The 13872-nt window shown below is 54.2% G+C and overlaps 1 protein-coding gene across 1 annotated transcript in view; it reads right to left on the bottom strand.

Annotated features, from left to right (window-relative positions):
• The window catches only part of LRRN2 (leucine rich repeat neuronal 2), a 63094-nt gene extending 50471 nt beyond the window's left edge, over window positions 1-12623 (bottom strand). The window contains exon 1 of the mRNA XM_032603987.1: window positions 12280-12623. The gene's annotated coding sequence lies outside the window, so the exon portion shown is untranslated. The remainder of the gene's footprint in view (window positions 1-12279) is intronic.
• Window positions 12624-13872: the final 1249 nt, after the last annotated feature.

The following is a 13872-nucleotide window of genomic DNA, read 5'->3' as shown; positions in this document are numbered from 1 at the left end:
TGACCTTGGGCCACCCTCTCTCTGCCACTACCCTCCCTAGCCTCCCCCTCCACCTCCTGTCAGATGCTATATGCTTAGAGAATGCACAGGCAACCTAACTGCACCCTAATCATAAAATATTAGGAAAGGCCGGCACCTGGCCCAGTACTCTGTACACAGTAGATACTCAGCAAATATTTACTGAATAAATGAAGACTATTCTCGAATACTTAGAAAAATAAAACCCTACCAAGCCCACCAGAATTTTTAGAATTATTGATCACTTTGCTCCTATTTATTGGAGTAAAGATTATTTTTTAAATTCTTTAATATTTATTGGTGCCTACTATATGCCAAGTATTGAAGTGTGAGCTGGTTTCACTTCCACAACCCTGTGAAATGGGTATGTAAATCCCATTTTACAGATAAGCAAACTGAGGCTCAAAGAGAGGTTAAGAGACATGTCCAAGGTCAAAGAAGTGGTAGACAGCGGCGCCAGGATTCTAACCGAGATGTATCTGGCTTTGAAGATGGGGCTCTTTTTCAGCACACCAGGCTGCCTCTCTGCCTAAACAGAGACCAGGATGGAGACGGAAGCGAAGGAGGAGGCAGTGAAGTGTGGAAGCCTGCGTGGCACACAGGCGAGGCTCCCTGCTGCCTTGCCCTGGGAAAGTGGTTTTGAGGTTGGGTAAGCTTTGCTGAAGAGAAGTGGAGAGGGTCAGGGCCTCGCTCATCTCTCCGCCTTTGATTGCTTGGCTGACTCACCCACTGCCTATGCAATCTGGCATCCCGCTCAGCCACCGCCTAGCTTGGTTCTCTGAGCGTGTGAGAGGCCAAGACGTGGCAAAGACCTGTCCTGTGGATATACCACCCCTGTCCACTCCCCACAAGGTGGGGAGACTACTGGGCCCAGCAGAGACCCTCGTTTTCAGGGCCCGGGGAGCAAGCAGGAGACGTCAGAAAACACGAGTAGTCTGACCTGCACGGATGAACACGGCTGTCAGCCCCCCACGCCTGCCCGCTGCTGCCTGACAGGTGGGCAGCTGTGCTCGACATCTGTCTGTCCATCTGTCTCCAACTCAGGGGCCTGGAGAGAGCTGATGCTCCTCAGAGAGGGGAGGCCCTGGACCTGAAGCAGCTTCTATACTGCAGATATTAATCAGCAGGGAATAGGAAGGGTGGGGAGGGAAGAAAAGGGTGCCTCTATCACCATCCCAAACTTGAACGTCCTCCCCACTGCCAAGCCCCCCTCACTTCCCCCGCCCTCCCCCCACTAGCTCCCCTAGCTCTGCCTGCCAAGCTCTGCAAATTACCACACATGCCAATAAGTCATTAGAAACCAGAGCAGCAAATGTGGGGTTGCCATGGAGACCAACACCCGGAGATGGCAGCCCTGGGGGCTGGCCAGTGGCTCAGGTGTGCTGTGGGGGAGAGCTGGGTAGGCCAAAACGCGTGGCAGAGGGGAGATAAGGCACTAGCGGAGTGCTGACTTCAGGTGGGGCACCGGGCTCTGCCACCTCCACTCCCCGCTCCCCCAAGGCCCTGTGTGCTGCAAGAGGGCAGGTGCAGCAGGGCCAGCGGGCCAAGCCCCCTCCCTTCATAGAACTGCATCTCTGCCCAGAGGAGGTGGCTATGACCAAGCCCACCTGGGGACCAGCCCCAGGGTGAGGGAGGCTGACAGCCTTGAGCAACCTGAGCTGCTGGCCTATGTCTAGAGGAAGAAGCCCCTCAGTGAGGGGCTGAGGGCAGGCCCAGCACTCAATCACTTTCTCCCATATTCCTGAACGTCGAACTCACTCGTGCCCCTGCCCAGTGCCGAGCACGGCACCCAGCTCTTCGCAGGTAAAAGCACCCACATATCTGCTGCACACGGATAAGCGGGTGAGAGAACGAACGCGGGTAAGCACCCGAGATCTCTGACAGGACAGGAGCAGGCCCTGGACTGAGTCTACCAGTTCAGTGTGACCTCTGACAAAGCCACTTCTCTCTGGGCCTCGGTTTCATCGTGGCGAAAATAACCAGATTGTGTTTCAGACACAGTGTATTTCAAACTGGTTCTTCAGAGCCTCGGAGTTCTGAAAGCGATTCCTCCAGGGTCACGGGTCAGGAGGAGGCCGAGTAGTGGGGTTCTGGTCCGCTGGCTTTGCTTCATCTACAGCACCCTGTATTAATTTCCTGTTGTTGAGGTAACATACTACCACAAATTTACTGGCTTAAAGCAACATAAATTTATTATCTACAGTTTGAAAGGTCAGAAGTCCAAAATGGGTCTCACTGGGCTAAAATCAAGGTGTTAGCAGGTGCGTGTTCCTCCGTGGAGACGCCAAGGGAGAATCTGTTTCCCTGCCTCTTGCAGCTTCTAGAGGCTGCCGCACTCCTTGGCTCACAGCCCCTTCCATCTTCAAAGCCAGCAACGGCCAGTCAGGTCTTTCTCATCACTCTGATGCTGACAGAATTCTGCCTCCCTCTTCTACATTTACAGGACTTTTGTGATTACACTGGGCCCAGCTGGATAATCCAGGATAATCTCTATATTTTAAGGTCAGCTGATTCGCAACCTTAATTCCCTTTGCCCTGTTAACATAACAAATTTACAAGTTCTGGGGATTAGGAGGTGAGCATCTTTGGGAGGCCGTTATTCTGCCTACCACACATATAGCTTTGCCTTGAAATATGGATCAATTTCTAGAAATGTTTGAAAGCCACATGACCAGAGGACTCAGTTGCCATCAGTTTTAAATGCTATGGCCTGGACTCCTCCTTTCCTCCCTGGAGGATCCTCACAAGGAAATTCAGAGGAACTCTGGGGTCTGCCCATTGAGTGTGAATGCCGGCAGGCTTAGGCTGTCCTGGTGTGGTGTGCAGAGAGGTGGGTCTCTGTGTCCACCAGAAAAGAGGTCTCCAGGGAGGAAAGCATGAGGGCTGTTGTGGAGAACCCGCCAGTCTCAATTTTCTCCTCTCCCCTCCCTCTGTACCCATATATTCAGATTACCCTGCAGTCATCTGTTCTTGTTTTTGCTGCCAGGTAAGGTCAGATGGAGCTAGCTGTGTGCATGTGTGTCCATGCATTCATGTGAATGATCTTCCCCCATCAGACTGGGGATCCCTGAGGCCACGTCCTTGTTTTCCTTGGCTCCCCATTACCCGTCCCCATCCATTGGCACTGCACCTGGTGCAAAAGGTGTATTGATTTGACAGTAAAAGAAAATTGAGACAGTGGCCCTTCTTCCCACATCGTGACCTTCAACACTGTCTCTTCCTAAATCTATCCAGAGGAGCCCCCAGATTATTTGTAATAAACTCCAGAAACAGTACCCAAGTTCAGAAGGCACAGGTTTTAGAATCCTCCTGCTAGCACATTTCTAGGCCCACAGTGATCAACACTTGCCCCTGGGGGAGATGGTGGCCTCACGTTCTCCTCCCACATAACATAACCTCTGTTCTCACCCCTGCAAGATACTCTCTGCTGACTGCCTGGAACCCAGTGGGGTTGAATAACCAGATTCTTATGAGAAAGGTGCCCTAGGTATTAATCACAGCCCTAGTGTTTTATGATTTTATGCAAATTACTCACCCTCTCTCAGCCCTTTTTTCCCCCTTGGTATAAACCATTCCCATTCCTACTTCTATCATACGTCCCAAGGGATCCTGGAGAAGAAATGTGATGCAGGAGGGGAGAGCTATTCTTTGGAGGTGCGGCCCTGGGGAGACTGAAGAGAAAGGGAACTAACATTTACTGAGCTTCTACTTTGTAGCAGGCACTGTACGTAGATTACCTCTTTTAACGGGGTGGTTGAGAACAGGGGCTCGAGTCAGAGAGACGTGGGGCTGAATTCTGACTCTGCCACTTGCTGGCCTCGGGCAAGTTACTTAATGTTTCTCAGCTTTGGTTTCCTCAATGGTAAAATGGGGGAAAATAACATCTACTGCACAGCGCTCTGTGGATTAAGTGAGATAAATGCAGTAACGCTTTTGGCACATCATAAACACTCAATAACTTAGCTCTTATCATTAGCAACCCTATGAAGTGAGTGCTATTAACCCAGATGTATAGGTGAGGAAACTGAGGCTCAGAGAACCTAAGAAACCGCCCAAGGGCGTATGGTTACAGGAGGGACTCTAACCAGCTCTGATTCTAGCTCCTCTGGATTGCAGGCAAGCCCCAGGCTCAGGCCTGCATCGTGGAGGTGGCTGTGCCGGGGAGCCTCGGGGATAGAGCTTGGTGGGCCTTCCTTCCTCCGGCTGCTGAAGGCCCAGCGGAGGGAGAGCAGACCGTGGAGCAGAACACTTAGCTCTTGTGACTCTTGGCTCCGGCTCTCTGGCTGGGGGCCGGGACGGCGCCGCCAATGCTCCCACTCTACCTCAGGGCAGTCTCTCTCCACACTCCAGAAGGAAGCCCAACCCCCAGGACCCAGGCGGCCTCTCTAGGGGAAAGAGAGAATCACCCCTCATGGGGGGATGGATGCTCTTTTGGGCAGAATTTCACTTCCATTTTGCCATACACGAAACTAATTGGAATGTTCTAGGAGTAACCTACCAAAGAGGAGCTCAGGCAGTGAGAGGAAGGGAGAAGAGAAGGTGGCTGCAGACAGGGTAGAAAAATGGAGCTCAAGGGGATTCCAGAGAACTGAGCCCCGGACAACAGGGGGCTGAGTGGGGGCTGGTGGATGGCATCAGATTAGAAGAGAGCACATCTACGAAAACAACTCGAGAGCTGGAAATGGGACCTGAGAAGAGCAAGAGGGCTTCAAGGGACAGAGATCAGCTAGCTCTGCAAACGAGAGGCCCAGAGTACTGGCCTACGGTTTCCATTCTCTACAGGGCTGCTCTCCTGTTTCCTGAGAGGATAAAGGGGACACGAGAAACCTGGGTGATGGGGAAGGGGCTGCTCCAGAGACAAAGTGCCTGCCCTCGGCAGCTTACGCTCCTGCTGCCTTACTCCCACCCACGTGCCCTCCCCTGGCCTGGCCACCCTTCCCCACACCCACAAGATCCCCTCCTGAGAATCCTCCCCTCTGCAGATCCAAACCCCACCCGGTTTTCAAGGCCCAAATCAGCTGCACCTCCTCGGGGAAACGTTCCCTATATACTCCCACACAGAGCTCACAGTTCTGATAACATTTATAGTCTAAATCACACAGTTTAGCACTTGGTTTTAAATACTGTCTGGTATTATTCCCTCCTTATTTCTTGTGAGTATAAGTTTTGCCTTTCCAGCTGATTGGTAGGTTTCCTTACCAGTAACGAGTGTGTCTTATGCTTCTTTTTATTCCCCCCTATCCACCCCCACACCCCCCCACTGCCTAGGAGGCAGTGCCCATCATGTGAGGACTTGGTGGGTCAATACTGATTGACTAAATTAGCTTCAATGCCTGGAAAACTTCTTGACCAGCCACCTAAGTAAAACGCAGAAATGGATGGCCCAAACCTTGGGGTTTTAAAAGGTCAGATCATATCACCCCTGCCCTAAACCCTGCAAAGCCTCATCTTACTCTGAGGAAACAAACTCCTCACCCCAGCTCCAGGCTCTCCAAGATCTGGCCTCCTCAAACCCACCAGGCACAGCCCTGCCTCTGAGCCCTTGCACCTGCAGTTTCCTCTGCCAGGCGTGCCCTTACCATCTGCCTCCACTTCATCATTACTCATGTCATCTTCTCAGCGAGGTTGCCCTGTACAAAGCTACAAAGTCTCCTCTTCCTAACAATGCACTCTTATCCCCCTTCCTGGCTTTATTTTTCTTTTTAGCACTTGCCACTTTCTAATACACAGTTGACACTCGAACGATGTTGGGGAACGGGGCACTGACGCTCTCTCTGCACAGCTGAAAATCTGCATATAATTTACAGTCGGCCCGCTATATTTGGGGTTCCTCCGTATGCACAGATCAAACCAAATGTCATGTAGTGCTGTAATATTTACTACTGGAAAAAAACCCCACGCAGTTGAAACCCGTGTTGTTCAAGGGTCAACGGCACTATTTACTCTATCCTCAGACAATAAGGTATAAGCTCTAGAGATCTCTGGTTGCTCATTGTTATCTATACGCCCAGTGCCTGGCACAGATGCTTCATAAATACTTGATGAATGAAAAGACCCCAGCCCCACCCTGGGTCTGAGATGGCCAAGGCACAGTTGTGCTCAGAGATGGGCAACGGACAGGAAATTCTGTAGGTTCCCCCTAGATGTGGGATTCCACCATTTCACCCCTGGGCCAGCTCTGGGGAAATACTTTGAGGTTCGGAGGCCTGGAGCTGTGTGAGCCCCAGTGACCTTCATCCCATTGGGAGTTCTATCCAAGAAGTAGAAGGTGAGGGGGCAGGGGTGACCGCCAGGCAAGGTAACATGTCAAGTCCCTCCCCTCCGTGTGCACAGCTTTTAGGTTCCTAGCTTGCCCGACAGCCAGACCTCTGTGGTCTCTCCATCTCCTGGGCATTACAACCCCTGCCCTCCCAGGCCAAGGACAGACACTTTCGTCACCTGCCTCTGATGCTCATTCTGAGAACGCTTTGTAAAGGAACACGACCTTCCCTGACTTTCTTCTCTCCCCGCCCCGTTCCTCCCTCTACCTCCCCCCCCCCCCCCCCCCCCGCCGCCCCCCCCCCCCCCCCCCCCGCCCCATAGAATGAGGGAAGACAGACCCGCCTTTCCTGGGGGACCTGTGCTGGAAGGATCTGCCCCGTGAGATGTTTGTAAATAGGAACAATTGTACTTGCTCTTCCCAAGACACAGGATTCTCCCTTGTTAGAGACACCCCACTGACAGTGCTAATCTCAAGCTTTCCCCACCTCCCTCCGCCTCATCTGCGGTCTGCAGCCCACCCACCCAGAAGTCACTGGGACATCAGTCACCAGGAGAAGACATCTCCCAGAAGTCACTTGTGCATTGGTTCCCACTACTGCGGCCCTGGGGACCGACTCTTAGGGTCCAGCTTCTCTGAGGCCACTAGCTCCATGTGGCCTCCAAGGCATTTAGCTGAGGCAGAGAAAACAATGTTGGTTCTCCAGGAGCTGTGACCTCTGGGAGGAAAAAGAAGGGAAACCCTCTCTGAAGGTCCCAAAAGTGGGACAGGCAGCCCCTGGCTTGGACAGGACTTGGGGAGCTTCTTACTGTAGGGGGCGAGGAGAATGGGCAGGATGCCCCCAGAGCACCCTCCAAGGGACACTGGATTCTGGGGGCGTTAAGGAGAGGAGCCCACCGGTCAGAAAGGTTAAGTCCTCCCTTGGTTTTTTTCTAGCTACACATCCTTGAGCAAGTTACTGAACCTCTCTGAGTCTCAGTTTCCTCATGTTTAAATTAGAGATAATAAGAGGACCTACCTAACGGGGTATTTTTTGAGGACTTAATGGGAAAATGTAGGTAAAGCACATAGACAGTGCCTGGCACATGGTAAGTGCTCAGTAAATGCCAGCTGCTATAATTAGTGCCATTACACTGTGCAAGGTGGAGGCTGAAGAACAGTTAGTGCCCCAGGAACCCTCTGCCTGCTCTTCGTCTTGTAATTCACTTCAAGACCATGGCATGCTGAGCAGCAGGGAAGGTGTGGGTGGAAGAAATGTACAGAGAGAAACTGAATTCTAAACCAAGCCTGGGTCAACTCACCTCCTAAAAGGCAGGTCCCTCAGGCCAAGGTTTCTCCTGGGTCCCCAGGAAGCGCAAGAAGCCAGAGGACAAGGGCCATGGCAGCTCTGGGTTTGGAGCAGAGACTGCTCAATGCTGGCTTAGAACATTTAGGAGGCCAAGGTCATGAGACCAAATCCCAGCAGGGATGTACCAGGTCCCCTGCCCAAAGGCCAAATGTTTTAGGCTGGAGAGTGTGGGGATGTTCTGGGCGACCTGCCAGCCGCACTGGAAGCTCAGCTCTGAGCACCGGGAACAAAGAGGCTGAGGTAGGATGTGTCCGAGATGCTCCTACTATCTATGGAAGGCAACACACACACGACACAGCCCCTTTCCACAGACGATTCCTGGGCCCCAGGGTTTCCAGGCCCACCATCTCTGCCTGGTTGACTCCTTTTCAAGGCTTGCCCCAATATCATGTCCTTTGATGACCGTCTCCTCATCTGCCGACAGAGTCAGTCACCTCTTTATCTGCTTATCCCTATATTATAGCACTTATTTCATTATGGTAAGACTGACTCCCCCATTTAAGAATAGTTATCTGGCACTTACTAAACTCAGTGCATGTATGAACTCATTTTATCGTCACAACTCCTCTATGAAGTAGGTACTAGTATTATCCCATTCATAGATGAGGAAACCGAGGCACACAGACATTACATAACCTGCCCAACGTCACCCGGCTAGAAGGGGTGGATCTGAGCCGCAGCCGTGTGGCTCTAGAATCTGTACTCTTACTGTCGACTCCTAGAAGGCAGGGGCAACACCTGATTTGTCTCTGTCCCTAGCACCTAGCACAGGGTTGAACGCACAGTAGGTACTTAGAAAAGACAGGCTGACTGAGTAAGCACACGCCTGCATGAGGCTAACATGGTTGAATGTTCCAGCCTCTATGCTGCGGGACAGAGAGACCAAGGCCCTCCGGAAAGTATCACATAAAGGCATCCTTCTTGTTCACCCTCTCTTAGCCATCCCACCGCACACTGCTGTCTGTCCTGCCCGTTGTGCCTTTTCGTGCGTGTCTCCTGCCTTCTGGTTTTTGTTTCTGTTTATCTCCTGCCTTTGTCTGTTCCTAGGTCACTCTCCCCCTTTCCTGTCCCACCCAGCCTCCATCCATTATCCCTGTCCTTCTCTGTAGTTCTTGCAGGCTTGAAAGCCTCCCACCCCCATTCTTTGCCTTGGAGCTTTTCTAGAATCCAGACTTGCCCAAGGAGGCTGAGAACACCAATGACGTTGACTCATTAGACTGGCCATGGACCAAGCTCCTACACACTGACCCTGAATGGAAACGGCAATTTCTCATCAACTCTACTTAGATGCTGTCTGTGTGTGTGTGTGTGTGTGTGTGTGTGTGTGTGTGTGCGTGTGTGTGTGTGTGTGTGTGAGAGAGAGAGAGACTGCCTGCCTAGTTTGTCACAGACCTGTGTGGGATCAAGAAGATCCACTGCCCACCCTGCCTCCTCTCCCAGGGTCCCAACTCCTCCAGGAAGCCTTCCCGGTTCCCATGAGAAAGCTTATTCATGCAACCATTCATCAAATCCTTATATATTTTAATATTCTGAGGAGACAAGGCATGCTCCTGAAAAATTTGGTTAAAATGTAATCTTCAGGGGCTTCCCTGGTGGCGCAGTGGTTGAGAGTCCGCCTGCCGATGCAGGGGACACGGGTTCGTGCCCCGGTGTGGGAGGATCCCACATGCCGCGGAGCGGCTGGGCCCGTGAGCCATGGCCACTGAGCCTGCGCGTCCGGAGCCTGTTGCTCCGCAACGGGAGAGGCCACAACAGTGAGAGGCCCGCGTACCGCAAAAAAAAAAAAAAAAAAAAAAAAAAAATGTAATCTTCAGATAACTGTATAAGTTACCAGATGTCACAGACACAGGGGTCAGGTGAACTGCAGATAATCAGTGATTTCAATACGGAGACCTCTGTGACCTGGGACAAGTGGTTTAGCCTCTCTGGTCCTCAATTTCCTCAGCTATAAAGCAGATGATAATCCAGAATTTAGAAGGTTATTAGGAGGATTGAATGAGATAACTTCTGTAAAGCTCCTGACAGACTGGTGCTTATAGGTACTCAGTAACAAATATGTTTCTTTCTCCCTTGTCCATCTGGCCTTCTACTCAGCCCTCCCAGATAAATGGTAAGATATGAACTGGTCCATCCTTTGAGGTCAGAAATGTCTTAAGGACAGGATGACCCTGGGTCTGTAAGCTTTGCAGTACCTGGTTTACTGTAAGAAGATGGGCCTGTCATGTTAGAGGTCACTCAGTATAATAAAGATGACAATTTACTAGGATTGTTCACACGCACCCCCACTGACCCCACAAGTAGTGGGTCTCTGAAACAGCCTGGTGAGCACAGACCTAATCAGCTGGGAAGTCCAGATACAACTTTGGTTCTGCCCTGAGCTATAAAGGTTTGTTTAATTGCTGTATCCTCAGCTCCTAAAATAGTGCTAAGCACAGAGTAGGTGCTCAATAAATTGCTGAATGAATTTTTTTTTAAAAGCAATGGATTTCCTTTCCCCTTTCTAATAATAATAATAAAAAAAAGAGGGTAGGTAGGAGGGGCAAGTGGTAAGGTACAGGAGTCATGCAGGGGGAATGCAGCTGCCAGGCCCTCCACCCAGGCTCCTCCTCTGCAAAGGGGGTACAGCAAAGCTAACAGTGCATGTGTGCCCACCATCAGGATGCTCGGGAGCCAGGAGCCAAGTGCACACCCCTGGCTTGAGGTTGAAGCAGCAGTTTATAGAAGAGACGGGGCAAAGGTGGAGACAGACCTGGAAAGGAGGGAGGGAGAAGTCTGGGGAGAGGACGAGAGTGAGAGAAGAGTGAGAGCAGTCTGAGGGAAAAGGGAGAGGAAGAGATGCTTGAGGGGGAAGTGAAGAGTGAAGGAGAAAGAGAGGAGGAGGAAGGAGGGGGGGAGACACAGGAAATAAAGAATGGGGAGTGGAGAGGAATGGTGGAGAGTTACAGAGGAAACCTGCTGTCTCAGCCTGGGTGGAATTCGTCTTAGCAGACCTCTGAGTTCCCCCTGCCATTCAGTGTCTTCTTTGGGTTGGGCTGTGCAGGGGGAGGCTGTAGATTTGGGGGTGCTCCTAGATGCCAGGTGTCTGCCAGACCCTGGACAGGTGTCAATCCCTGAAGCCTGAGGCCTTTAGTTCCATCCTTTCCAAATAATGAGGTCTCGTCCCAAGTCTAGAGGGACACCTCCTTCCCACCCCGCACAGGAAGGAGGAGACTCAGTGTGAGCCAAGGGGAAGGAAACTGGTCTAGAAGGCTCAGACCCCTAGCTGTGTTCTCTTTCCGTCTTCTCCCCATAAGGACACCTGGCCAGCCAGGAAAGTGGGTCAGGCCACCCACACGTGACTTTTTTCCTAATAACAGCAGGGCCCACAGGCAAGGGGGCCTCAGTGCCCTGTACACAGCCCTGCCCATCCCATGCCCAGTGCTCTTGTTGGAGGGACCTTTAAGGAGGGTCCCTTAAAGGCCTAAAGGAGGGACCTAAAGGAGGGACCTCTCATTCAGGAAGAGGACATTGGCCAGAGCCCACCCCAAGCTGGCGGGGAAGGGGGAGCCTGCCGTCTGCCAGGGTGCATAAGACCCAGATCTCCCATGATGACCAAGCTGGCAGGGAGCCGCCTCTACTCCCCTGACCTGGGGTGTCTGTTTTCTCTACCACCGCACTTTCTGGGGTCTTCAAGTAGAGGGCCCGACGGGTCCATTTCTGGCAACTGAGCGCTGCGCCCAGCCCACCCCCTCCAGACCCTGCAAGGTGCCCTATTAGAAGCTGCGTTGGTTCCAGCAGACCGGAGCTGCGGCAGCTTGAAAAACAGAGCACAAAGCCCAGCTGACATCCTCCTTCCTGTTCCTTTGATGGGGAAGGAAGGACAAGGACAGAGGGGGAGCACAGCAACAACCCTAGGGCCCACCCTCAGGGTCCAGGTCTCCCGCACCTCTTTAGCTTCTCAGCTCAGCCCTAATGGGGCTCAGGTTCCCCTCACCCGGCGGCTCCCCGCTGGCTGGGCCGCCGGAGCCTACGCCGCCCTTCGCCTGCAGGACAGACGCACCACCTGTGGCTGGCCAGCCCCTCCCGTCGGCTGGGTGCCGCGGTGGGCCCCGAGCTGGCCTTCCACTCCCGGGGCCCGCAGGCTGAACCCGGGGCCCGCAGGCTGAACCCTAGGCCAGCCCATCCCCCACCCCGAATGTCCCAGCCTAGGCTGCGCACAGACCCCTGCCGCCCGGGAAGAGGTAGGCTCCGGGTTCCAGATACTTCGGACAGACGCCAAGGCCACCTTGGACACCCAAGCTCCAAGGAAGGGAAAGTCCCCGGGCTCTGGAGCGCTTCCCCTGGCGAGCCCGCCCCTGTCACGCCCTCCCTAACCTCTGCCACCTCGCGGCTCCGCGACATCTCAGGGCCCCGCTCTGTCCAGCAACAGTTTGGGGCGGTTCGGGCCTCTCCGGTGGATTCAGGCCCGGGCGCCCCCTCCTCGGGTCCAGGCTGCGCAGTCGGCAACCGTCTTTCCAGTCTCCAGCCCTCCTTCCCTCTCCCCTCGCAGCCGCCTCCCCGCCCGGGTGCCCGGCTCCCTTACGAGCGTCGCGGCAGAAGCCCGCCCCTCCCCTAGCGCCCGCCCGGCCCAACGGCCCCCAGCCCGCGCGCCCCGGGTCGCGAGCCGCACACTCACCCCCGGCCGCCGCCCGCCGGCCGCCGCCTGCGCCGCCGCGCACCGCTCCGCTCCGCTCCGGCCCGGGCTGGGCTGAGGAAGACCAGTCCGCCCTCCCTCCGCGCGCCGCCCGCGCAGGCCGGGGTGGGGTCGCGGGCGCCTCCCTGCCGCGGAGTTTTCCTGGGAGTGGTCCCGGGGCAGAGCCGGGTTAGGGCGCCGGCAGATCAACCACCTTCCCACCCGCGCCCCACCCGCGCCGCGCCCGCGCGTGCGGCGGGAGGCTGGCGACCGATATCGTGCGCTCCTTCCGCTCTCCGCCCGTTCGCAAGTGCAGCGGACAGGCCTCCGCGGCGCCTCGCGCCCCTCCGCGCGCCCCTCCCCCCGGCTTCTCGCTCGCTGCTCCGGCGCTCTCCCAACCTCCCTAGCCCACTCCGGTCGCCTTCTCCCAGTCTGCCTGCCACGCCATCCCCCACCCCCTCCAGTCCTGCTGCCATTTTAACTCCAGAGTGGCCAGAGGCCCCTTTCACACACACTCACACACACACACACACACACACAGAGAGGGAGGAGTTGGGTGGGGCCAGATGGGGAGGCTTGAGCGTCTGGGGCCGTGGTGTTCCCGTGCTTTTACACGCAAGGCTTGTCTGAAAGAGGAAGGGAGCACAGCGCGTGGATCTGAGAGGGGAAAGGGAACGGCTCTTCTGATATTGCTTCTTACTCCCTTGTAAAGGCCAGGAGGACGGAGGAGAAATTCAGCAGCTTTTAGAGCACAGGTGCAACTCATAAGCGTAGCATTTTTGCTTTGCGTGGTGTTATCCTTCCCCAAGTTAAGAGCGGACTAAGGGATGCAGAGTGGGTTAGAATTTGTCCATGGCTACGGGTACCACTCATCCTAAAGAATGGTATGGAATATCCACCCCAACCCCACCAGTTCTCATGCCCTTCCAGCATTGCCCCCTGAAATGGGCAGCTCTGGCTTTCTGGAAGATTCCATCCTGGCCCTTAGCAAAGATATCAATCTCCATAGGTGTTAGGCAGGAACTGGCAGGCCCACTCAGGGGCTTGGCTTTGGGGGATGCCCCTCTTGCAGGCTGGTCGTTGTGAACGCTGGGAAAGGAGAGCAGGATGCTGAAGGCGGGTGCTGGGCTGCTACCTGGTGGCTTAGAAAGGCTAGGACACCGCCACTGGTCGGTGCTAAGGAGAGTGTGTCTCCTGCTGGAGCCAACTGCCTGAGGCCCATGCCTTAGTGGAGCCTTGAACCTGGACCACTCAAAATGGATGTGACAAGTTCAGGTCCATGACAGGCCACACCCTACTGGCTCTGGTTCTGACCAGCGCCTGCAGAAGCAACCATAGGGGAGTAGGTGGGGTGGAGCCCAAGGGATGGGGAGTCCTGCCAGGAGTGGCATCTGGTCTGCCTTCCTTCATCCAGGGCTTTGGCTCAATGCCTCCTGTGAGCTGAGCTTCAGAGAGAACAGGGACAGAGCTTTCTGGCTCTGTCTTCTCCAAGGGCACAGCCGGTGGTAACTCCATGCCTGGAGGCTTTTATCAAATCGGCTTGAAGGTCTGTGTGTTCTGTATGCACAGAGGGGGTTCTCACCTTCATGTATTCAA

Source organism: Phocoena sinus, chromosome 1 (genome assembly GCF_008692025.1).
Source record: "Phocoena sinus isolate mPhoSin1 chromosome 1, mPhoSin1.pri, whole genome shotgun sequence".
Taxonomy (NCBI): Eukaryota; Metazoa; Chordata; class Mammalia; order Artiodactyla; family Phocoenidae; genus Phocoena; species Phocoena sinus.
The sequence above is the reverse complement of the archived record's forward strand: the minus strand, read 5'-3'. Positions and strand labels throughout refer to the sequence as shown.